Source organism: Pelodiscus sinensis, chromosome Z (assembly GCF_052426305.1).
Source record: "Pelodiscus sinensis isolate ZL-2025 chromosome Z, ASM5242630v1, whole genome shotgun sequence".
NCBI classification, from domain to species: Eukaryota; Metazoa; Chordata; order Testudines; family Trionychidae; genus Pelodiscus; species Pelodiscus sinensis.
In genome coordinates this window covers 15,194,187-15,219,471 of record NC_143085.1, presented here as the reverse complement: position 1 = coordinate 15,219,471, position 25,285 = coordinate 15,194,187, and the positions used below count along the sequence as shown (strand labels likewise).

The following is a 25,285-nucleotide window of genomic DNA, read 5'->3' as shown; positions in this document are numbered from 1 at the left end:
TTCTGGTGTTACGTTACAAAACATAGATAGAATGTTGTCACAGGTTTGGCATCTTTCCAAAGAAGTGCTTAAGTTCTCTTTTCTCCTTTGTGCAAGTATGAATTCCATTATTTCATATAATGAAATATATTGCACTCACTGCGTGAAAATCCATCTCCAAGTTAAAGCTGAGCAGTTTTACATCCAACTACTATTTTTTAATAACTGATTTCAATGAAGGACATTAAACTTGCCTTAAAAGTATAGCTCTAAACTACAATCAGATTGGATAAAAAAAACAGAGTTCAATTTTCTGCTAATTTTAAAGTTTTAACAGAGTACTGTTACTGTAACACAAATTCATTATGCGTACCAAAAAATCTTGCCGGGCTCCAACAGAACGGGTCCAATCTTGCCAATACTTACTTGCCAGACCACTTGTAAAAATAGCTATTTCACCAAAGCCAACAATATGATTTGCTGTAGTAAGTACTACACCTGATCATTGGCATTACCACTGCCAGGATCTATTTAGTTGCATGGTCAATATTCAGCACTCTCTCCATGAAGTTTTAAGACTAATAATTCCATTATATTAAACATTTAAAACTCTGATTTTTAGAATGTTATGTATAAATGTATAAACAAATCTAAAGTTCTCTGACCCTAATATTCACTTTACAATAAAAATGTGATTATCTGCTTCTAATATTATTTGCACAACACCAAAAGTGCTCTAGACACTTTCTTGCCATCACTTCAACAAACAGTCATAGAGAAACAAAAAACAGGACTATATAGCACTTTAAAGAATAACAAGATGGTTTATTAGGTGATGAGCTTTTATGGGCCAGACCCACTTCCTCAGATCAAAGTGGGTCTGGCCCACGAAAGCTAATAAACCATATAAACCTAATAAACCATCTTGTTAGTCTTTAAAGTGCTACATAGTCCTGTTTTTTGTTTTAGCTACACCAGACTAACACGGCTACATTTCTATAACTAGTCATAGAGAAATAAGTCTAATAGAGCTGGTTATTTAACTCAAAGAAATAGTACATATTAGTCATTAAATGTAGCAATCACAGTGGTTTTTGCCTAAGCAAGCAGCTACTGGTAATATTTTTTAAGAGTCATTGTATTAAGAAAACACCATAAAATGGTCTTAAAGAACTTTGATAACCTCTTGCCAAAGACAAATAATTGTTGATGGAAAAAACTAAATAGATTTTATTCATCATAAATCATAATACTGTGCAGGTGGCCAGATACTGGGCTTCTGAAGGTTAGTGACAATTCTGTAAGATAGTTTTAAAAGTATGGAGAGAAAAGGCAAAGGACTATGCTGTGTTGCTCCATACAAGAGAGCCTAAGGTATGACTTGCAATAAAATTAAAAAAAAAAAAGTGCCATATGATCAGAAAAGATCTGGAAAAATATACAGCCACTCCCCAACTTACGAACACACTGACTTAAGATCATCCGTACTGATGACCAACCTCCCATTAACCCATTATAATATTTTTTAGTTGAGAACCATGTACGTCAAGTTTTTCGAACAGCGTGGGCAGCACTTTTAAGGGTATTTCCAACTTACAACCAAATTGAGTTACGACCAGGTGTTCGTAAGTCAGGGACTGCCTGTATATTTAATTACCATGATACTGTTTATTTTTCAGCATGTAGGAGAGAAATTAATCTAAGATGTATAAAGTAACTTAATGCATGTATCATCAGCTATCAAAATCAAGTACTAGGTCTTGTCCTGCTGTGCAATTTACAGTTCAACTTCCACTTTCTCATTTTCCCTTAGTTATAATCCTAAATTATACTTGATGCTGTTATTTTGAAAACGTATTTGGAATGCCAAAACGTCTTGGTTCCATCAACATTCAACACCTCTGATTAAACTATGAAGCCCAGAGCCCAAGAGCAATGACCAAGGCCTTAGTCCACAGCTAAAAAGCGCTACACGTCCTTGGTTTGTTTGCTTTTTTCATGTACAATTCCCGGTGTGCTTCTGTGGTCTTCAACAGACAGCCAACCAAAGAAGTTCTGCCCTTTGATATGTTCTATGTAGGCTCCCCCTGGAGCCTACAAAGTGCTGTGGCTTGGTGACATTAAAAAGCATCAGCGCTACATACTTAAGAATTAAATCCTGGCTGCCGCGCGCAGTTGGAGCCCTAGGGCCGGGTGGGCGCTGCAGGAGAGGCAGAAGAGGAATGGCTGCCGGGGACTCTCCCCCCCCAGAGCTCGGAGGGAAAAGCGGCGGGCGGCCAACACGGGCGGAGACGCAGCCCCCGAGCCAGGCACAGCAGGAGCCGGGCTCCTGGCGCGGAGCCAGCCCGCCCCACGGGACCTGCCTAGTCTCGGACGGGAGGGGCAGTCCAGGCCCGGGGAGGGTGAACAGGGCTCTCTGGCTGCAGAGACCCCCCCCCCCTCCGCCGGCAGCGGGCTGCACGCGGCTCCCTCCTCCCTGCGCCCGTGCCTACCTGGGCCAACCCCCGAGAGCCTTCTCCCCGCCGCGGCGCCCAGCTGCCAGGCCGCAATCCAGACCGGAACCGCCCTCTCCCTACTCCGCCGGAATCCCACAGGGCACCGCGGCCGCGCGCGTCTCTACTGCTCTTCCACTCACGCGACGAGGCGAGACGGAGGCTAGAGTGTCTCTCTCGCCTCGCTCCGCAAGCGCGGGGGCGGGGCCGAGGGGGGGGGGTGAGGCAGAGATGACGGCAGCTCTGAGGGGCGGGGCTGTGCCCGTCGGAGCAGAGATGTGGGCCACGTCACCGGGCAGAGTGACGCAGAGTGGCGTGACGCGCCATCGTGTGTGTGGCGAAGGGGGGGGGGCAGGAGAGAATCATCGTCATCCCCCGTGGTGACGCCACGTGATGTCATCGCCTCGCAGCGGTGACGCCACTGGGGGGGGGATGATTCTGCAGCCCCCTGGCGGCCGGAAGGGCTTGGAAACGGCTCTTTCCTGGCCTTTGTGGTTGTTGCCCCAGAGCAGGCCCCTTCCTCCTCCCCTCCAGGCTGGGTGCTGCACAAACATGGGGCTAGTCTACACTGGCAGCTTCTGGTACAAGAACTCGTTTGCGGAGGGGTTCTTGTGCAAAAACTCTTCCGTGTGCTTTTGCACAAGAGCATCCATGGCAGTGTGGACACTCTCTTCTGCAGGAAAGCTCTGACGGCCATTTTAACCAGAGGGGCTTCTTGCACAAGAAATTCATGCTGCCTGTCTTCACTGTTCTCTTCTGGAAGAGCTCTTGTTCAAGAGGGCTTATTCCTCATGGGGAGAGGAATAACTCTTCTGGAAGAAGCCCTGTTTTACAACTCTATACTGTAAATTTACTTCTGAAGAATGCTGGTGCAGTGTAGACAGCCAGCAAGTTTTTGCGGAAGAACGGTTCCGTAAGAAGCTGCCAGTATAGACGTAGCCACAGAGGCTATGTCTAGACTTTGGAAAGAGGGCTGTAGTTTAGACGTTCCTGAGGCTCCCTGCACCAGAGAGCGTACAGCACAGCCCTGAGCGCAACCAGTGAGCATGCCTATGGGAGATGCAAAGCAACAGCTCTCATTTCCCAGTCAGGTGGACAAGCCAGATAAGTGCATCTAGGCAAGGGAAGGCCTGAGGGATATTACAGGTTAACCCAGGGGTTCTCAAGTTTGGTGATACCACAACCCCCTTCTAAGTTGCTTGTGACCCCCCAGTGGGGGGAGTTGGGTCCCACAGTTTGAGAAACACAGGCTTAACCAATAAGTATATGCCTTCCTGGCATGCTTACCAGCTAACCAGTTACCCCAGTAGCCCAACTGGCAGGACCCCAGCTGTGATGGGTGGCTAGGTTGGAGTAGCCCCAGCTGTCCACATGGCTAGGGTGGAGCAACTGCTGCCAGCTGCTGCTGTGGGAGGCAGCAGCATGGGAGGGGAGGAGGTGGTTTGACAGAAGCCCATATGTGTGGAGACCCAGCTTAAAGATGGTTTCTCATGTATAATGGCTCCTGTTTGCCACCTCCACCCTCCAGGCTGCTGCCTCTCAGAGGCTGTGGGGGAGTCAGGAGCAGGCAGCACTTAAAAACTGGCTCCCTGTGGGCACCAGCTCCACAAGGGAGGTGCATGTAGTTATGAGTAATTGATAACCCCAAGTTTATTAGTTAATCATATAGATGACTACACCCTAAAATCCCTAATCTCCACCCCATCCTTAGAGTACTTTTGTTTCCAAGTGTTTCAATGTATCCTCTCAGGGTAAGAAGCAATCTGTGAAGCCAGTTGAAGACAATCATTGTTTGCTTCCCATTCCTTACATAGAATTTCCCCAGGGCATGGAGTATTTGTCCCATTCCCCCCATTGCTGTGGAAAAATACAAAATTAAAGATGGATTGCAGCACCAGGTGGCATGGTCACATGTCTTTGTAGGACTAATCACAGTTTAGGCTTATAGGAAAAACTAGACTATTCACAGGTCTTTATCTTGAGCACTGACCGGGCCAGTAAGTTCCACTAATGGCTTTCACTAGAAAACCTAGATTAATAGGTTTACACTTTATATTTTTAACTTTATATTTTAAAAAAGTACATACACACAAATAAAATATACAAATTCAAGAGATAACTAGCTCTTGAATAATAGGATACTTACCCCATTTTGCATAAAGCATATTCAACTTATGCATATTCATATTCAAAATCACAGGAATGGTCACTAGGCTGTTGTTCCAGGGGCTGCTGTTCAATTGACCCTGGGTTTCACCTCTGGATGCTGCTCCTGCAGGGCTAGCCACTAGCTGCTGTTCCTGTGACCCAGGGACTGCTGCTTCAGTGGTACCAAAGCTGGCTACCAACATCTGCTCCATCTCTATTGCTATTCCTGCAGCAGGTGCTGACTGCCCCTGCTCCAGCCCAAGAGCGCTGACCCAACCCAGCTACTGCTCCAATGGTCAGGGAAGGGGTGATGACAGCTGCTCCAGGCCTGCCCTGGAAGAAGTCATGTAGGTCCCAGAAAATCATGGAATCTATTACTTCTGTGACCTCCATCACAGAACTGTATCGTTAGCTATAACTGATCAATGAAATATTTCAAGATTCTGATTTGAAAAAGTACATTGCAAAAATTTTACCAAAATAAAATGAAAATTATTGCAAAATGTCTGATTTTTCCATGTTTTCAACTAGCTCTATTTTGTAGCGTCGGGATTGTAAAACATAATGCTTTCATGTTTTACAATGAAGTTTCCAGCCCTTCTGGTTGCAGAGATAACCTTCAAAATGTAAACTTCTGCGGTATTGTCCTTTGCTGTCTGCATGCAGCCAGACTACTGAAACAATAGCTTTAAAAGAAGTATGAATGTCCCCTATTCATGAGTTGTTTACTCTGCAGCCTAATTTAATTTACCAGTTAAACACTAACATTCAGAGCTTTTATTGTATGGATGACATTCAATTTATTAGAAAATACAAATAAGTCTTCAATTTTTTACCAAAAAATATTTGCCAGATTATTATTTTTTATTATTAGCTAATACATGTTTCTATCAAAGTTGGTAAAATGGAGCTTTTGTACATCCAATACTCCACCATACAGTACTTACAATGTGCTTTAATGTTGCCACTTTGGTTCACAATTTATACAGGATCAGGATCAGTATAAAGTCCAAATTATATTGCAATCTTAAATCCATGTTTGCCAGATGATTCCCCTGATATCAATCCATTGAGTCAGTGCAGTGGATACATGGGCCTCAGTGGCAGATCTAGATTGTTCTGGGAAGAGATAAACCCAGTCTCTAATAGAAGAAGGGTGACTGAAACTCCAGGAGAAAATCTTCCTCGAATTTTCATTCCCTCTTAGCCTTCTTTTCTCCTGTGTTATTATGGGAACAATCTGGTCCTATATTACTAATGTAATAAAAATAATTCAGTGGATATGGAATATTAGGTTTACTCTCTATGGCCCCAATCCTGCAAAGACATATCCATAAGCATGAATAGAAATGGCAATGCTACTCCCTTTCAGAGAAGCAGTAATGTGTGTGTGTTCCCAACTGCCCCGTGCATTCATGTCCCAAAATGACTCTGGGGGACACTCCCTCTAACTAGTAGTCAGCTCCTCCTCTCTTGCACAGCTTAAAACAATAAGGGCAGGATTTTATCCTGACTTTGCAACCTTCCCAAACATAACTTGGTGGAGAAAATGTAATTTCCAACTTTATGGTCCAAGTATACAGTTCTACCCTGCAGGATGTGAGTAACTCACCTTAACTTTAATTATTATTATTCATATTTAATGGGAGGAGAATTGGGTGTGCTCCTGAAGCATAATGAAAACATCATGAGCTAGAAAGATGGATATTAATAGCACTTCTAAAAACTTAAACCCCATAATTCCAAAGGAAAAATACGTAGTTACCATACTCTCTATTAGAGCTAGATCCACCATTGCCTGACTCTTTTTGGTCTCTGATTAATAGAAATCATATTCCATTTCCAGATCACATTCATGCTTCCTTTTTATATTCAAAGAACAGCTTTATTTTTGTTTATAAGTTTTGTGAACCTCTGTCATTGTTGGTGTTGATATATCATTAGTTTGTTTTAAACTTTCCCATTATGCAGGGTGGAAGTTTTTTGTGGAGAGTGTAAACTTTGCTATGGAAAAGTCTGAATTAATGCATACTTTCAAAACAGTGATGTCAAAAGGAAAAATAGCAGTTTTGCTAGCTGTCCTGCAGGTTGGCAAAGTGACTAAGCACACAAACCACAATGATCATGTCTTTTTTTGTAGGAGAACTTTATATCTCAGTCATAGGACAAGACTTAATAAAAGATCAGAAATGGAACAAATAAGAAACCTAAACTCAAGCTATACCCCTTGATTCAGACCCCTGCTTTCTCCCAGCCTGCCCTCTAGTATCTAGCACAGCTGCCTTTGTAGTTCTTGCAGCATGTGTGTGAATCTGCATTATTAACTCTTTACCCGTTGGCACCAGAAAGTGCCTTTGCTGCTTGTCACTATAATTTTTCTTCTTGGGACAGCTTCACAACAATTCTGGAAAATGCTAAAAATACTGATGCAAACTTCATTTGCGCCCCCAACATCATAGGTGAACTACCATATCCTTTTTTGCCAGTGGCCCTCTCTGAAAATTGAACATCCTAAACTTCCATTGAGTACAATGGAAACAAAGTGTGCTCAGTACCAGGAAGAAATACCTATAACAGGATCCAAGTCCTCAAAACACCCTTTACAGTGACAAAGTGGGTGAGATAATAGCTTTTCCTGGACCAACTTCCCTTGGTGAGAGAGACAAGTTTTTGGCTTGGTAGGGGAGCTTGGACAGCCCTGCCTTGACCATAAATTGTAATGTCAGTGTTGACTACAGTGCGGATCTCTAAAAAGCCAAACCCAGGCCTGTCTCAAGTCTGGTGCACATAAGCATGCAGGCAAGGCCCAGGGGAAGCTTTGAGAGGCAGGAATGTTTTGCATAATAATGTAGATTAAACATGGTATGTGAGACCACATCAAGAACACACGACAAGCAACCTTGTACTGGTACTTCTGTTTCTGATAAGCAAAAATTACAGATAAATCTATAAAACTGTCAATTATGCACCTAGTTTTTGCAACATCCTGAGTGGCAGAATGTACCCCAAATAGGGCACTGAATATTTTAGGCATCTTACATAATACATAATCAATTGGTAAATATTATTATAACGACCAAGTCTTGCTTTGTTATAAAATGGGCTTAATAAGAAGAATCAATGGGGGGGAGGGAGCAGGATTCACCCACATGTCCTGCTCATTGTGACTAGAAGAAATAAGCCTTTCACACTGTCTATGATAGGGCATGGAGTTCTGACAGGTGGGAATCAAAGGAACCACATCCTCCTGCCTGGTACTGTAGTAGAATATGAATGAAGTGTAAGTGAACTAGGATTTATTATTGTATTATAGTAGACCTTCTGTTAATTGCTTTTAAATTTAAGGTTTAAATTGCATAGTAATTGTTTTTAAGGCTTGTAAAATTTAAACATCTATATTAACTGCTTAAAGCGTGTTAAATAAGAAAGTGATTAAGTCTCTCTGGAGAGTCCTGGTTTCCTTTAGATCTAAAATAAATTGAACTAAATAAATGTAATACTTTAAATATAATTAATTAAATAAATTGAATTATTTGTCAAGGATGGTTCTTGGTCCTGCTGTGAAGGCAGGGGACTGGACTCGATGACCTTTCAAGGTCCCTTCCAGTTCTAGGAGATAGGCAATCTCCATTATATTAACCACACAACAAAGCTCCACGGGGCTCTTATTCTGTGGCTACCTAGATCCCATTGAAAAGAAGTGACAGCCAGTCTTAGATTGAGTAACTCTTCAGATAATATGGATATCGCTTTGCTCCACTGACTTTATATTCTGCAAGGCTAGCAATTTGGTTCTCATTTGTGCAAACAGTCTAGCTGTGTGTCTGCATACACAAGCTAATCTTGAATAATGCCAGGCAGGCTTAGCTCATTCTGCTTCAGATATCCCTTTACCAGTTTGTTTGAGTTGTATTTCTTATCCAAATACCTTGGAGATTTCAGATTGCCCAAGTTTAAAGAGGTTTCAGCCCTAGGCACTGCAAAAGCTGTCACCAGGACCACTTGCACTAAGTACTCAGTTTCCATTTTTATCATCAACCCTTTTCCATTTTTAGTATATTTCTTTTTAAAAAAAAGTAAGCAAGCATTGAGCCATATTTTGCACACTCCTGTGCAACATGTATCTCATGGTCTGACATCTGCATGCATCAGGGCAGAAGTTACCCCATTGTATTGATGAAAGATGCCATATATATGACAGTGGAAAATGAAATTAATTTAGCCACCCTAAGGGAGAGCAACACAAGACACGAGGGCTACGTCTAGATTGCATCCCTTTTTCGTAAAAGGGATGCAAATTAGACGTATCGCAATTGCAAATGAAGCGGGGATTTAAATCTCCCCCGCTTCATTAGCATAAAAATGGCTGCCGCTTTTTTTCGGCTCGGAGCTTTTCCGGAAAAAAGCACCAGTCTAGACGCTGATCTTTCGGAAAATAAAGCCTTTTCCGAAAGATCCCTTATCCCTCTTAAACTAAAGGATAAGGGATCTTTCGGAAAAGGCTTTATTTTCCGAAAGATCCACGTCTAGACTGGCGCTTTTTTCCGGCAAAGCTCCAAGCCGAAAAAAAGCGGCAGCCATTTTTATGTTAATGAAGCGGGGGAGATTTAAATCCCCGCTTCATTTGCAATTGCGATACGTCTAATTTGCATCCCTTTTACGAAAAAGGGATGCAATCTAGACGTAGCCAAATTGTAATGCAAGCTACCTCAACCCTCATTTATCAGTGCGCCTGCACCAGATGATCTGATTTGAGTTGGATCTATTACCTCTAAGGGATGAAAGGTTAGGTCACTCTTTATGACCAAATCATTTCCTAGGACCCTGTGTCTGGCCTGTCAACCAGGATTTCAGTGCATGCTAACAGGGATGGCAAAATCTTTGAACCATATTTGGACAGGCCATTAACTCCTTTGAAACAACCCAACACAGTCATCAGATGGTAACAGTCCAGATTGGCCTTACTCTAGTGATCTAAGGAGAAAGGCTTCTTGGCCACATAACCTTTGAGAATCCACCCCCAGAACTTCATTTTTTGAGTTTTCAACTTAACACTTTTAAATCATACTGAAAGCTGACAGCCATGTCACACAAAGATACTGAGCGGGGTGTTGTATCTAAGGGAACACTGAAATGACTTTATACCACCTTTGCAGCTTCTCAATTCTGAAGTAAGCTATGGACCACTTTGGCCTCCAGTGTAAGTCAGAGCAGTCTTGAGGACAGCTGTCATTTTCAACTCTCCTGATAAGGAGCCATTCCAGCAGCCAGTAATAACTTTTGGTAGAAACACTGTGTCCAGTTTCCACTTTCTCCTGGCCACACCCATATGCTTAAGTGGGATGTAGAATGGGATCCTCTTGAATGAGATGTGGAACCCATTCTACCCAAAGAGTCTTTCAGCTGTCCATTCGATCTGTTAGATTATCAGACCTGTGCTGGCAGAGTGCCCTGAAGTTGCTCAGAAGCCTGGTGAATCAACTCAAGCCTGCAGTCTTATGGGTCACACCACTTTGTTAAATGGCAGCTTTCCTCTCCATGTTAAGCAAATAACGGGAGCCTCTGGGCTCCTAACAAGCCATAAATTGGCAGAACAAATATCAAGTGACCCTGTCTTAGTTTGTTTGCATCTTTGCAATTTGCAGTAGTAGCATCGTTTCTAGAATCGGATAATCTCATGCTGATCATGCTCCTGCTCAGGCATCACTCCAACAGAAATCCTGGGTGAGTAGAATGTGTCTGCACTTCTCACCTTACAACACTGTTGCCAGCTCAACTCTTTATGGCCAGAGGAGTGCTCTCCCAGTGACCAGGAAAAGCCCACCCCAAATGAACAGTGGTAGCTCCTGGTGATAAAGCACTGTCTATGCTGGTGCTTTTCTGTGCTAAAACTTTTGGGGTACATCTAAATAGCACCTTAAAGACAAAATAAGATATGCAATTTGTGCTATGCAAATTGCATATCTTATTTCGATTGAATTTCCAAACAGTGTATTTCAAAATTTGGTGCATCTACACAGCATCAAATTTTGAAATGACATGCTTTTTTGAGACATCCCTTAACCCTTGTGGAACAAGGGCTACAAGGATGCCGAAATAGGTCTCAAAATGGCCGATGCACTATCTAGAAATAGTGGGCCCGTTCAAAAGACACAGGATAGCTATTTTGGGATATTTCCGGTATCCTAAAATAGCCCCACTGTGTAGATGTATCCTTGCTGCCAAACAGGGTGTTTTTTCACACCCCTGAGCAACTAATGTTTTATTGCTGAAAGTGGTAGTGTAGACACAGTCTTAGGAATGCAAGAAAAGACCTTTTTTGCAGACTCTTCCCACCCCCCCCCCCATACGCATGCTTTAGACTATTTTTATATTCAACTTGTTACCTTTGCATATCTGTCAGTTATGGCTATGAGACAGTCCGCTGACATGAGATTATGAACAGTCTGAAGCAGATAACTTGTTTTGTTTAGGATAAAGTCCTCCCCTCTCATCTGTGAAGTGAAAATCCTTTTGAAGCATAAAACATTTCCCCTCAGGACTTGACTATGTTTTTTCTTGGATTCCAGGCATTCATCCACAATATACCTAGGTGATGGGGAAACTATGTAGACTCATTTTGGAAGCAAACTATTTATCTCATCTTATAACTGCCTTCTGGTTAAGATAATCAACTGTCAACTGTAAAAGATTATAGATAAAATTCAAATTAGTTACAAGATCAGTTTTTACTGACAAAAGCAAGGGAGTGCAGAGTTAAGTCTGTCACATTATTTTAAATTTGCTTTTTTATTTCATACTATAGCAGTCTGGGGCATGTGATGCAATATATATATCACCAACATGTCAGAATACTTTAGTGCAATATCAGAGTGGGTCAAATTCTGTTCAGGGGCACTGATTCAAGAAAGTGTGCCATTAAGCAAGGTCTTAAGTTCTTACCTATTCAGAACAAAACTTCCACACATACTTAAGCCTGTGATCATGTTTCATTCATGCCTAAAGGACTGGAGCATGTATTAAGGATTAGAGCATGTCCCATCCTGAATTGGGACCAGAGGTATAGCAAGGGTGTTATGCACCCAGGGGCAAAGGCAAAATTTTGCCCACCCCCCGCCGCCGCAGCACAGTGGAGCCCCAAACTTGGCACATGGCTGAACCTGACCCTGGGAGGGGGAGCTTATACCATGTCTTCCCCCAATTTCTCCAGTTTGAGGCCAAGCCCCTTCATGCACTATCCCACCGGTGAAGATGGAGGAGGGTCGGGCTGGAGACGGAAAGGAAGGGCAAAGGCTCAAGGCACCACCAGTGGGCAGAGGAGGAGCTGGCAAACCAAGGGATGACAGCAGGAGTGGAGGGGGACTAAATTGGTGCCCTCCTAGCGTGGTGCTGGGGGCAACCGCCCTTCCCCCCTGATCGCCCCTCCCCCACAGCCGCCCCTCGCTACGCCACTGATTGGGACTTGAACTTGGTCCTCTATTTCAGAACATCCCATGTGTAAACAAAAGCTTGCTGTAGTGAATGGCAGCTTAACTTACTTCTGAATCACACATTATCAGTATGTTGATTTTTGAGTGAATGTTGATTCTGTTCTTCCATGAAAGTAATCCTAATCTGTTTCTATATTTTAGAGAGTGTTTCTGTCTGCCAGCCCATCTGTCTGTATTCCTGTTTCTTCAAGATCTCCACCTAAACTGTAAGAGCTAGGACCACCACATTTGATATGCAGCTTCCAGTAAACATGGGGAAGGGACTGCTGGAGAAAGGGGGGCCTATCACCTTCCACAGCCTGCGAGCCACGGGGGGGGGGGTCACTGGAGGCCAGAGGCAACCCCCAGAGTCTAGCTCCCCCAGAGAGCCTGCAGGCTGCAGGGGGCCCTGAAGGCCAGGGACAGCCAGTGGAACCTGGCCAGCCCTCTGGAGCAGCCCCTAAAAAGGCTGTAGGATGAGGGGAGGGGGCACTGCCCCAAGCAAGGTTCCTTTCGGAGCAGTCTATCCCAGGTGAGCAGGACTCTGTCTCCCCAAGACAGGCTGAGGTTGCGGGGTCAGCAAGCCAGGGACTGCCGCCCTGACAGGCTACGTGCTGCAGAGCACAGTAGAACTGGAGACTGGGTCCTGCCTGTAGAATCCCAACCTCTATCCAATAGCATGCAGAGCCAGATCCTCTGCTCCCAGGAGGAGCTACCCTCCAGAGCGTATAGCCCTGGCTCCTTGGGAGGAGCTGCTGGCTAGGGTGTACTGCCATGTCCCCTAGGAAGAGCCACCGCCAGAGCAGCACCATCCTCGCTGTCACAGGTGGCCCCATTATCGCCCCCATCTCGTAGCCCGCTGTCCTGAGCCCTTTGTCCTGAGTCCTGCATCTCCCACCTGCCTTGATTTCTGCACCCCCAGGTTCTTCCTCCTGCCCTCAGGTCTCCACCCCCTACCTTGAGCCCCCCACACCTCTCAACCCTCTGCACTAAGCCACCCACCCCTTGCCCCTGAACTCTCACTCCAGCCTTCATTTTCCTTCATTTTAAAAAAATACAGCTATTGAAATAAAGCAGGTGCATTTTTTTATTCCCCCTCTCCCCAAAACCCCCCCAAAAACCAAAAATACCCCTTCAGTTAAAGACCTGAGCAACATGGCTAGTGCCTTTTATAAAAGGCACCAGCAGACCTAAGCTTTCATTGTCTAAAATATAATTAGAGCTTGTTCTGTCATTCCAATCTTGCATTGTGTCTGGAGTCACATCTTGTCAAGTTGGAAGCATTTTGTGTGTCCAGAAACCACTTCGTATAGTTTGTTGTTATTTTCTGTGAGAAGCAAACAATATTAAAACAGATTTTAAAATAAATTAAAATGGTTTTAAATAAATACTTTATTAACAGAAATATATTTTGAGAATTTGTAGCTAAATCAATCTTATATTGCATAGCATTCTTTCCATTACATTAATACAGTACTGAATATATGGTCAGAACACCAGCTGTGTTACACAAATGTATGTGATGAAACAAAGCTTTTTTCTGTTCAATTATTGGGAACCTGTTTAGCTTGCTTTCCTGTTGGGCTGTAAAGCTGTCGGGTATGAGATTAAGCAAAGATTAATGTATCATTTCTGTAGTGGCTGAATTAGCAGCAGCTGTCTTGTGTTACAGGAGACAAGAGAAACTGGCCCAATTTTGCAAGATGCTGACTGCATCATAAAGACCCACTGAAATGAATGGGAAGGGAGAGTACTATGACTATACTGAGAACCAAGATTGTACTAACTATAAACAAGCATTTGAGCTTCTGCTTGAATCCTATTCACTTCAGTGAGAATTAAACGTGCTTAAAATTAAGAATGTGTTTAAGTACTTTGCTGAATCATAATCTAAGGCTGCAGCAGCAGGAGTTATACAAAATATACAGAAGTTCCATTCTGTGTACTGCATCCTCCATTAAGGGATTGAGGGTAAGTCCTCTACATGGGACAATAACAACATGAAAAGTGTTTAAATTAAATTAGATGCATTGGGCATTTTCTGGGCATTTGAATGAGGTGATGCTTCATCGATAAATATTTCACATGGGCCTTCTCTTTCCATCCATTCTCTCCCATTATTTACTAAGATAATGATTTGACCATAATGAATTGTTACTGTGAAATTTATTTGTGAAATCTCTATTGGAGGAAAGCCACACAAAGATCTCTAAAATTCAGTTGTTACAATGGCTGTGTCTACAATGGCACGAATTTCCGGAAATGCTTAAAACGGAATACTAGTCCATTTTCAGTTTTTCCGGAAAAGGAGCGTCTACATTGGCAGGCTGCTTTTCTGGAAAAAACCTTTTTCCAGAAAAGCGTCTGTGGCCAATGTAGACGCGCTTTTCCGGAAAAGAGCCCCAATCGTCATTTTCATGATCGGGGCTTTTTTCCAGAAAAGACTACTGGGCTGTCTACACTGGCCCTTTTCCAGAACAGTGTTCCGGAATAAGGACTTATGCCCGAGCGGGAGCAGAATAGTTTTTCCGGAATAGCGGTTGATTTTGTACACTAGAGCATCGTTGCTTTTCCGGAAATTCAAGGGCCAGTGTAGACAGCTTATAGCTTATTCCGGAAAAGCGGCTGATTTTCTGGAATAAGTAGCCCAGTGTAGACACAGCCAATGTGTTCCTTTCAGGCCACTGGTTTGTAAATCAAGCACCCCAGCACTGCAAGAAATTGGGCAATTGAACAAATCTTTATACTACTAGAACTCTGCTAATATAAGAGCATTAAATCAGCACCTGTGAATGTACTTGGATTTATTGCTACATGCTACTACAATATAAACATTTATTTAGCAACCTATAGGGAAAAAAACAAGTAATAAACATATTCCCTAGCTCGCTGGCTAGAAGAAGAGAAATGTTTATATTTTTCAGTGATGCACACAAACTCCTAGATTTCATGTACTGTATATCAGAGCAGTCTTATAATAGCTTGTTACTTTTAAAACACCAGCACACACAAAAACGCCTTTTGAGAGCACTGATTATGGCAATGTAGAAGAATTAGCTGATTTCCTATACCTACAAAATGTCTCAGAGAGAGGATTTATTTTGTACTCCTTTTCCAGGAATAGAAATGTTTTCCATTGTAATAAAAATCGCTAAGGGAACCGGCATTCATTTCTTACTGAGTACTTTCACCTTTGCTCATTTATATTTGTTTTTGTGGTCACGGATATGTTTTCCCTTTATAATGGCCCCAAAAAGAAGCCATTGCTGCATGCTGATTTTTATTGAGGTCATATTTCTGAGTAAAAAGGGAAATTTTCTTTCCCTACTCCTTCAATCAACCTTACTTTCAGGGAGGAGAATTAAGATTTACTTACAAAACCAATATCTGCCAGTCTTTATGAACCTCTTTGTACTGTGTTGATCCTGCTAACAATAGAGAGAACATTGCTGAGAATTAGTCAGTGTCACAGCCAGCACAGGAATTTCAAACCTCTAGCTTTTTGTAAAGAAATTTGTCTTTGAGTCAGGATGAGTGTAAGTAAGTGACTGCTCCCTTCCTAGCCTGCAGCAGGATCCACAATTAACTTTGTGGCTAGATCCTTTCCTTAGTTGTTATAACATCTGCAATCTTGTTTTCTCATTAAAAGTATTAATTGCGAATGATATTTGAGGTGACTTTTGAAATCTGAGGTAGGAAAGAGGTCAAAGAGAATAATAATATGCAACAACCTAGAGCAAGAGACTGACTTTCAGAGGGTATATCTACACTGCACGTTTATTTTGGAATAAGCTATTCTGGAAGGCTACGTCTAGACTGGCATGATTTTCCAGAAATGCTTTTAACGAAAAAGTTTTCCGTTAAAAGCATTTTCGGAAAAGCGCGTTTACATTGACAGGACGCTTTTCTGCAAAAGCACTTTTTGCGGAAAAGCGTCCACGACGAATCTAGGTGCGCTTTTCCGCAAAAAAGCCCCTATCGCCATTATTGCGATCAGGGCTTTTTTGCGGAAAACAAATCTCTACTGTCTACACTGGCCCTTTTGCGCAAAAGTTTTTCGGAAAAAGACTTTTGCCCAAACGGGAGCAGCATAGGATTTCGGCAAAAGCACTGACAATCTTACATGAGATCGTCAGTGCTTTTGCGGAAATTCAAGCAGCCAGTGTAGACAGCTGGCAAGTTTTTCCGCAAAAGCAGATGATTTTGCGGAAAAACTTGCCAGTCTAGACACAGCCGAAGAGATCTTCTGAAGTAGCTTATTTTGAAATACCACATCTACACACAAAATACTCATTGAAGTAGTGCTGAGCTATTTCAAAATAATGCATCTACACTGATTGGATGCTGAAATCGCATTTAAGGCCACCCAGAACCAGTTCAGACAGGGCATCAAGTCAGTAGTTACTTTGTGTGGCTGCTGCTTGAGGCTATCTGAGGCTCGTGCTTAAAGGGACCCCCCGTAAGAGGCGTAGCGAGGGTGTTATGCGCTCGGGGGCAAAGGAAATAATTTGCATCCCCCCCATCCGCCATGTGGCACGGCCCCAAACCTGGTGCACAGCATCTTCCCCCACCCCTTACAGTTTGGGGCCAGGCTCCCGCATGCACTAACCCTCCAGTGGAGATGGAGGAGTGTCAGGCTTGGAGCAGGGTCGGGCTCAGAACAGAGAGGCGGGGAGGAGACTCCAGCTGCCAGTGGCGGGCGGAATAGGAGTACATGAAATGAAGGGATAACAGAGGGAGCAGAATGGGATTAAATTGGAGCCTCCCTAGCATGGTGCCCAGGGGCAACTGACCCCTCCGGCCCCCTCACTATGCCACTGCCCCTCCTCCTGCAGATCTATCATCTTATGCATGTGAAGATCTGAGAGAGCCATCCCATGAATCTGCAGTTAGCGTCTGTGACACCTGCTTCTGGGTGGTGTCTCAGTGCTGCCACATTCACCTCCAAAGAGGGGGCTTCCCAAAGCAGGCCCTTGCTGCAGACCCCCAAGGCATCCACAGATCAAGTCTCCTTTCAATGGGCCCACTTCACAGGGCTCATTGATCTTGGATCTGGCTTCCATCCCCTCTCCAACCTTTGCAACTGCCCAGAGGTGTCACCTTCCACCTTATCCATTCCCACCTCTTTCACCCCACATGGACAGTCTCTGCCTCACTTGTCCTAGGGACTGTTCTACCAAGACGTAATACAAAGTTTCCATGTAAAAGGATTCACTACAAAGCTAAAAACTTCAATGAGAGAATGATTAATACAGAGACGTGTCTACATCTGCTGCAGGGAGACACCTCTGCCTGCCTACATCCCTCTCCCCCAGAGTCTACAGCCCCATTGCAAAGCAGGGGAGTGGAAGGAAAGAGGCTGAGGCCCATCCATGGGACTGAAGCAGTCATAAGCAAGCCATGCCCAGGAACCATTCTCCTGTCCATTGCCGGTGCAGTGTTGCTTCAGGCACGCTGAAATGCAGTCACCTCTAGGGTGGGCTGGACAGCTGTTTAACACCTGCACAAGGTTTCAGGAAGGGGGCAGTGTGGGCTGCCTTCCTGTAGAGCCCCCATCAGAACTACTGTGCCCTCCTGGCTTAGGAAAAGAATAAACAGGAGGATTGGAAATTAACCCGCCCAGTCTCACATCCCCCTAGGCAGGGAATGAGCCATCTACATTAGGCCCCAGCTGGAATATCATGTCCAGTTCTGGGCGCCACATTTTAGGAAACGTGGGGAAACTGGAGAAAGCCCAGAGAAGATCAACACAAATGATGAAAGGTCTAGAGAACATGAGATATGAGGCAAAGCTAAAGAAATTGGCCTTATTTACCTTGGAAAAGAGAAGACCGAAAAGGAACATGAGAGCAGCTTTCAAGTATTTAAAAGAGTATCATAAGGAGGAGGAAGAAAAATTGTTTTCCTTGGCCTCTGAGGTTAGGATGAGAAGCAATGGGCTTAAATTGCAGCAACGGAGGTTTAGGTTGGACATTAGGAAAAACTTCCTGCCTGTCAGGGTGGTTAAACACTGGAATAAATTGCCTATTAAGACTGCAGAATCTCCATCACTGGAGATATTTAAGACCAGGTTAGACAGACACCTGTCAGGGATGAGCTAGGGCAACTCAACTTTGGAAGCCCCAGGGACCACACTGATACTTACAGAACATGCTGAGGGACTCAACTTAAGTGTGGTTGCATATGCAAGCAAATATATACAAATAGCTTCTCTCACACTGACAGGAATGAATACAAAGATTAAGGCAAGACTACACAACACACAGGCCCCATTTAAGTCAGTTCTGCTGATATTAATAAAATGCAATATTTACCCGATTTCTACCCATGTGACAGCACTTTTCATGAGCAATGACAGTCCAAGAATTTAACTACTAAAATGCATATCAACAGATCCATGGGGAACCAGTTCGGTGTGGGGAGATCAACCATCGGGGCCCTGATCATGTAGATATGGCATTCTCCGGCTATTGTCCCAGGAGGGGGGTGGATTGAAGGAATGGGCTTCCCAAGAGAAAATGGGTGGGGGGGGGTTGCAAGCCCCGTCCCCAAGATGTTTTTTCAGTCCTGCTTCACAAAGCCTTGCAAGGAATTGGGGTGAGTGGGGGGGAGGGAAAATGCGGGGGATGGAATGGGGGAACTCCCAAGGGCCCTGGCACCCTTGTGATTCTCTGTTTGTTCATCTCCTTCTGCAGGTCAGAGCGATCAACACCATCTTGCTGCACAGGGTCATCTGCATTGGCAATGTGGACACCATCATCACCGGTTTTGCTGATATGGACTTCCCCAACTGTGCGGGGTGGGGTTGAGCTATGGAGGGCACACTCATCCCTATCCAGACCCCTGACCACTGGGCATCTCTCTATATCAACTAGAAGTGATACTTTTTAGTGGGTCTGCAGGCCATGATGGACCACTGGGGCTAGTTCACCAACATCTGTGTCGGGTGGTCGGGAAAATCACATGACTCATGTGTCCTTAGGAATGCTAGTGTGTTCCAGAAGATGCATGATGGAATTTTTTCCCCAACCACACCATCAGGGAGGAGGACATGGATATGCCCATCTGCCTGGTGGGGGGGATGCAGCCTACCCCCTCCTGCCTTGGCTCATGAAGCCCTACAGCAGCCACCTCAACCCCTCTCAAGAACGGTACAATGCTAGCCTCAGCAGGGCCCGCATGGTCACTGAGGATGACTTCAGCCATTTGAAGACACCAGCTGGACTTCAGGGAGCAAGGCATTCCTGCCAGGGTGGGGGTTAGAAGCTGATCGCACTGGCAGATCTTTCGTACAGCTGCACACTGTTGCCATCTGGCAGGCTCATCAGGAGCCATGCATATCTGGAAGGCTCTGTGAGAGAGTTTCTCCCCGGGGCCCCAGTGACACCCTCCCTGGGTGGCCCCAGTAGGGGCTTCTACTTTGCCTTTCACTACCTTTCCTCCAACAACCTCTTCCTTCTGCCTTCCCTGCTAGCAAAATAAACCAAACTTAAAAAAACCCTACAAAGTCTATATTTTTTATTTGGGGGTCAAAGAAACTGGGGAGAGACTGGGGAAAGAACCTGGGAGAGGGAAGGAATCATAGAATCATAGGAGTGGAAGGGACCTCAAGAGGTCATCGAGTCCAGCCCCCCGCCCTCAAGGCAGGACCACGCTCCGTCTACACCATCCCTGACAGATGTCTATCTAACCTGTTCTTAAATATCTCCAGAGAGGGAGATTCCACCACCTCCCTTGGCAATTTATTCCAATATTTGACCACCCTGACAGTTAGGAATTTTTTCCTAATGTCCAATCTAAACCTCCCTTGCTGCACTTTAAGCCCATTACTCCTTGTCCTGTCCTCAGAAACCAAGAGGAACAAATTTTCTCCTTCCTCCTTGTGACACCCTTTTAGATATTTGAAAACCGCTATCATGTCCCCCCTTAATCTTCTTTTTTCCAAACTAAACAAGCCCAGTTCATGAAGCCTGGCTTCATAGGTCATGTTCTCTAGGCCTTTAATCATTCTTGTCGCTCTTCTCTGTACCCTTTCCAATTTCTCCACATCTTTCTTGAAATGTGGTGCCCAGAACTGGACACAGTACTCCAGCTGAGGCCTAACTAGTGCAGAGTAGAGCGGCAGAATGACTTCACGAGTTTTGCTTACAACACACCTGTTGATACAACCTAGAATCATATTTGCTTTTTTTGCAACAGCATCACACTGTTGACTCATATTCAACTTGTGGTCCACTATGACCCCTAGATCCCTTTCCGCCATGCTCCTTCCTAGACAGTCGCTTCCCATCTTGTATGTATGGAACTGATTGTTCCTTCCTAAGTGGAGCACTTTGCATTTCTCTTTATTAAACTTCATCCTGTTTACCTCTGATCATTTCTCTAACTTGCTAAGGTCATTTTGAATTATGTCCCTATCCTCCAAAGAAATTACAACCCCACCCAGTCTGATATCATCTGCAAACTTAATAAGCGTACTCTCTATCCCAATATCTACATCATTGATGAAGATATTGAACAGTACGGGTCCCAAAACAGACCTTTGCGGAACTCCACTTGTTATCCCTTTCCAGCAGGATTTAGCACCGTTAACAACAACTCTCTGACTACGGTTATCCAGCCAATTATGCACCCACCTTATCGTGGCCCTATCTAAGTTATATTTGCCTAGTTTATCAATAAGAATATCATGCGAGACCCTATCAAATGCCTTACTAAAGTCTAGGTATATGACATCCACCGCTTCTCCCTTATCCACAAGGCTCATTATCCTATCAAAGAAAGCTATCAGATTAATTTGGCATGACTTGTTCTTCACAAACCCATGCTGGCTATTCCCTATCACTTTATTACCTTCCAACTGTTTGCATATGATTTCCTTAATTACCTGCTCAATTATCTTTCCTGCGACAGATGTTAAACTGACCGGTCTGTAGTTTCCTGGGTTGTTCTTATTCCCCTTTTTATAGATGGGCACAATATTTGCCCTTTTCCAGTCTTCTGGAATCTCCTCGGTCTGCCATGATTTTTCAAAGATCATAGCTAAAGGCTCATATACCTCCTCTATCAGCTTCTCGAGTATCCTGGGATGCATTTCATCAGGACCTGGTGACTTGCTGACATCTAACTTTCCTAAGTGATTTTTAACTTGTTCTTTGTGTATCCTATCTTCTAAACTTACCCTCTCTCTGCTTGTATTCACTACGTAAGGAGAGAGGGGGGAGAGGGGATGAGAACATTGGAGGGGAAGAAGGGAGCTGGCAGGAGGAGGAAGGATGAGGTGAGGCTCAGGGCTAAGGCTGGGAGTGACACTTGGCTCTGCTGATCCCACCACCACAGGTGCGGGGGCCTTGGCATCCATGGGGGAGGATGTTGAGGGAGAAGTGGGAGGTGGAGGGGGAATAGGAGGAGCTACAGCAACAGCAGGAGTGGGAGCAGAGGCAGGAGCAGGCATCATGCTGACAATGAAGGAATGCACAGCTGTGCACAGGGAGTGGCCCTGATCCAACAACTCCCACCTGGTGTCTCGCCACAGCTGGATGTCCTCCTGGAGCCTGTGGTTGATGGTCTGCTCCAGGGATCAGAGAGCTGCAAAATGCTCCCTCTGGAACTCATACATGACTCTCTGGTGCCTGCATATGCTTTGGGACAAGGAGGCTTTTCTGGGTGGTGTCGCCCTCCCCCATCTCTCAGCTGCTCCAGCTGTGGAGAATAAAGAGAGATGGTCAGTCATCCCAGGGAACTCTGTGCCTGAAGCCTAGCCTTCATCTGTGAGCTGAGAGCAACAGTTCTCAGCTCATTTAAACTCAACGTGCTTGGAGCAAGGCCATGTGCGCCCTGACCAATGGGTACTGCCCAGAGAGTGTGGGCATGCCTGTGAGCCATGTGCAGGACTGCTGAGTGTGTGTGTCAATTTCCCCAGCCTCCTTCTAGAGGTGGCTTGTGGAGGGAGTCCCACCTGTCCCACCCTGGAGTCATGAGCATGGCAGGCCACTCCAGACACCCTGTGGCCAATAGCACAAGGGTCATCTGTGCAGCCTGCTGGGGCTGTGTGGCCAGGAGCAGAGCGACACATGCTCCCACATGCACGGCCTGCTGCACTATTCCCGGGCTGCAAAGGCCTAGTGAGGAGCACTCAGGGGGATGTGATGCAGGGAATATGATGGCACTCACATGAAGTTCCTTCCCTGGCCTCAGACGATACCTGGTAGACAGGGACGGGTACTGGCTCAAAGGTCAGGAGGCTGGCCTCAACTGGCTCCTCCTCTTTCACCTCCTCTACCTCATCGTCTCTCCCCCCTGCAAGGATGATGACGGGCATCTCAAGCCCGGAGTCCCCCTCCTCCCTCCCAGGGAGAGGTACTCAGTCCTCCAGGATGTGGTCCAGCTCCTTAAAATAAGGGCAGGTGTGGGGTTCTGCCCCAGAGCAGGAACTGCCCTCACCAGTCCTGACATATTCCCGGCAGAGCTCTTTGACTGTTATCTGCACCTGTGCCTGTGTGCGGATGTGCCCCTTGTTGGCCAGGCTCTTGGCCATTGGCCATAGACATTGGCATTCCTGTGTCTGGTGCGAAGATCCTGGAGGTTGGTCTCATCCCACCAAATCTCAATAAGGTACAGGATCTCTGCATCAGACCAGGAAGATGTGAGTCCTTCTCAGCCCCTGGCAGAATCCTGGGAGCTAATTGTCTGCTCCCTGGGAGCAGTGGAGCGCTGGCTGAGAGCAGCAGACTGGCTCATTTTGGGGGGGAAAGTGAGACCAGGCAGCTGCAGGGTGGCTCAGGACTGACTGTCAGGGCCTCCTGCTAGCTATAAGCCATTTCAGCTGAGGCTGCAGCTTTAAGTGCTCTGGGGAGCAGGGGCATTGAGTTTGGCTCAGTGTGGACAGAGTGGCCAGCAGGGCACCTGGTAATAATAGCTGTTGCCCTGTCTACACAGCCCCTATTCCGAAATAACTGTTTGGGAATAGGTGCTATTCTTCATAGAATGAGGTTTACAGAAGTTGAAATAAGCCATCCACTATTTCAAAATTATTTTGAAATAATAGTATTGCTGTGCAGACACTTGCATAGTTATTTCGGAATAATAGCCATTATTCCGAAATAACTTCGCTGTGTAGATGCACCCATATAGTGCAGAACTGAAACAGGGCTAGAAGGGGCCTCTCAACAGGCTGCTATGTGTAGGGGAGGCTCCATGCAAAACAAAATACAACATGAGGGCCATATTATCCTTTGTCCATACTCCCTACAGAGCTTAAGAGGAACAGTATGCATCCCCAGATTGAACTCCCTCCCTCTGTGCAGAATCTTTACCTTGTTATGGGCTCGCTTCAGAATTCATAGAAAGGGGTGAAAGTGTCCAGGAGACAGTAGAACTATCTGCCCCATGGCAGGATCCATGAAACCGTTGGTATGTAGGATATCAGGTGATAACTAAGCACTTCTAGATTTGCCCCATAGAAATCAGATTGTAAACTCTTTGGGGCACCTTCCACAGGTCTGTGTTTTGCCTCCATTGCCCCTGATTCCTTAGTGATGTTTAAACCAGCCACAGAAGGCAACTGTAGCCTCTACATATCTCTTTTTCTCTTCTCTCTGGGCCTGTCCCAAGGAGAAGCAAGCATTGGCGGGGGCCCCAGTTTGAAGAACTGAGCAGAAAGTGCAAGAACAACAGTTCAGGGGCTGATGTGGAGTCAGTGTAACAATGTTTTCAAAGGAGGGAGGGACAAAAATGAAGGGGATGAGTATGGACTGGGCTGAGGATCAGAGCTGAAGTCCCTCTACAACATCTCCTCTGCACACCCCTTTTCTCCCTACTCTCTCCTGAACTGCTCAGAAATCCCCTTCTCCCCGCAAGCACCAGCACAGAACAGAAAAGGAAAACCTGATGACCCATCCTGCACTTGGAGATTGGTCAGTTATTGACGTGATAAAAAGAAGAACATGAAGTAATTAGAGCCTAATTAGGAAACATTTCAAAATCTTGACTATCTCATGCATTTTGGGAAGCTGAAAGATGACATGAAAGAGGAAATGACACAGCTCTTGGTGCAAACTCACTCAACCCTGTTCCACACAGAGATATTTCTGGGCTGAATCCTGTGATAAAAAACAGCTTTCAGTCCATTTTGTAATGACTGCTTGCTTGTTCTCTTGCATTAATCTCCTTGAAGGTTGCATTGAACTGAAAACGTGGCTATACTCGTGTGACGTAGTGGGGGGTACCTTGCTGGTTGCTATGCTGGGCAGTGGGTTGTTAGTGACCTCCACTGGCTGCTATCTGTAGCATGGCCCAGCAGGGCAGGGGGTGAGTCATTATGCAAAAAGTGTCTCTCAACCTGTCCGACCAGCTACCCCCCAGGGAGAGAAACAAAGGAAGGTGGAATGCCGCCCCAGGCTGGGGGGCAGGGCTGGAAGAAAGTGAGTTAGTTTCTGTCTGGGAAGCAGGGGAGAAGGAGCTAGGGAGGGGGCTGGGATTTTAGGGCCCAGCCACCCCCCATCTCAAGTGGGGGGGGGGGGGCACTGAGGCCTCTTAGCCCCAGTTCCTGTAACCAGATGACATCTGTGCTGTGCTGTATCCTGGAGAAGCAATAAACTCCCTCTGTTCTACTGGCTGGTGGAGTCTGTCCATGCCATTACGGGGGTGCAGGAGACGGGAAAACCCCAAAGTGCCGTCACAACTTGGTAATGTGGTCAAAAGTGAACACAGGTAAACACAGTGCATACACGTCCCATGCAAAGAACATGGAGCTAAGATTATTTTACCCACTTCTTTTTTCATTGCCACACTAATGTCTACCCTGATTATACAGGATTCACAAAGGTGGTGCTTTATGAACAGGGTCCATCAGATCCCATTGTCATAGTTATATTCAAGCCAAAGTAGGGTCCCATTAAAACTCTGCTCCTGGAAAACATGATGGCACCTTTACTGCTGCCTCAAAAGAAGTGATTCTGACTGAGAAGCATGAGGATCTTTAAATAAAGAGTAGCTCTTAGTTCATTTATATGTGTTCCTAACGAACTCCTCATGAGGTGCTAATTAGAAGAAAATGCACAAAATCCATCCCAAATGGATGCTAAATGTATTGCCCCTTGCTTTTTTAGCCTCTGCTCCAAAACCCACTGAAGTCAAAGGAAAGTCTCCCATTGAGTATCAATGGCCTCTAATTTCCAGTGTCTGCTATTCATGGCC

At 45.1% G+C, this 25,285-nt stretch overlaps 1 protein-coding gene and 1 long non-coding RNA gene across 2 annotated transcripts in view; one reads left to right on the top strand and one right to left on the bottom strand.

The window, feature by feature from the left end:
* Positions 1-2,650, bottom strand: part of LOC102451934 (septin-2) — an 86,773-nt gene extending 84,123 nt beyond the window's left edge. The window contains exon 1 of the mRNA XM_075898295.2: positions 2,472-2,650. The gene's annotated coding sequence lies outside the window, so the exon portion shown is untranslated. The remainder of the gene's footprint in view (positions 1-2,471) is intronic.
* Positions 2,651-6,144: 3,494 nt separating this feature from the next.
* Positions 6,145-19,557, top strand: LOC142818388 (uncharacterized). Its single transcript, XR_012895880.2, has 3 exons — positions 6,145-6,218; positions 12,251-12,315; positions 18,784-19,557. It is a non-coding gene; the product is annotated as an uncharacterized LOC142818388 (long non-coding RNA).
* The last annotated feature ends 5,728 nt before the right edge of the window (positions 19,558-25,285 follow it).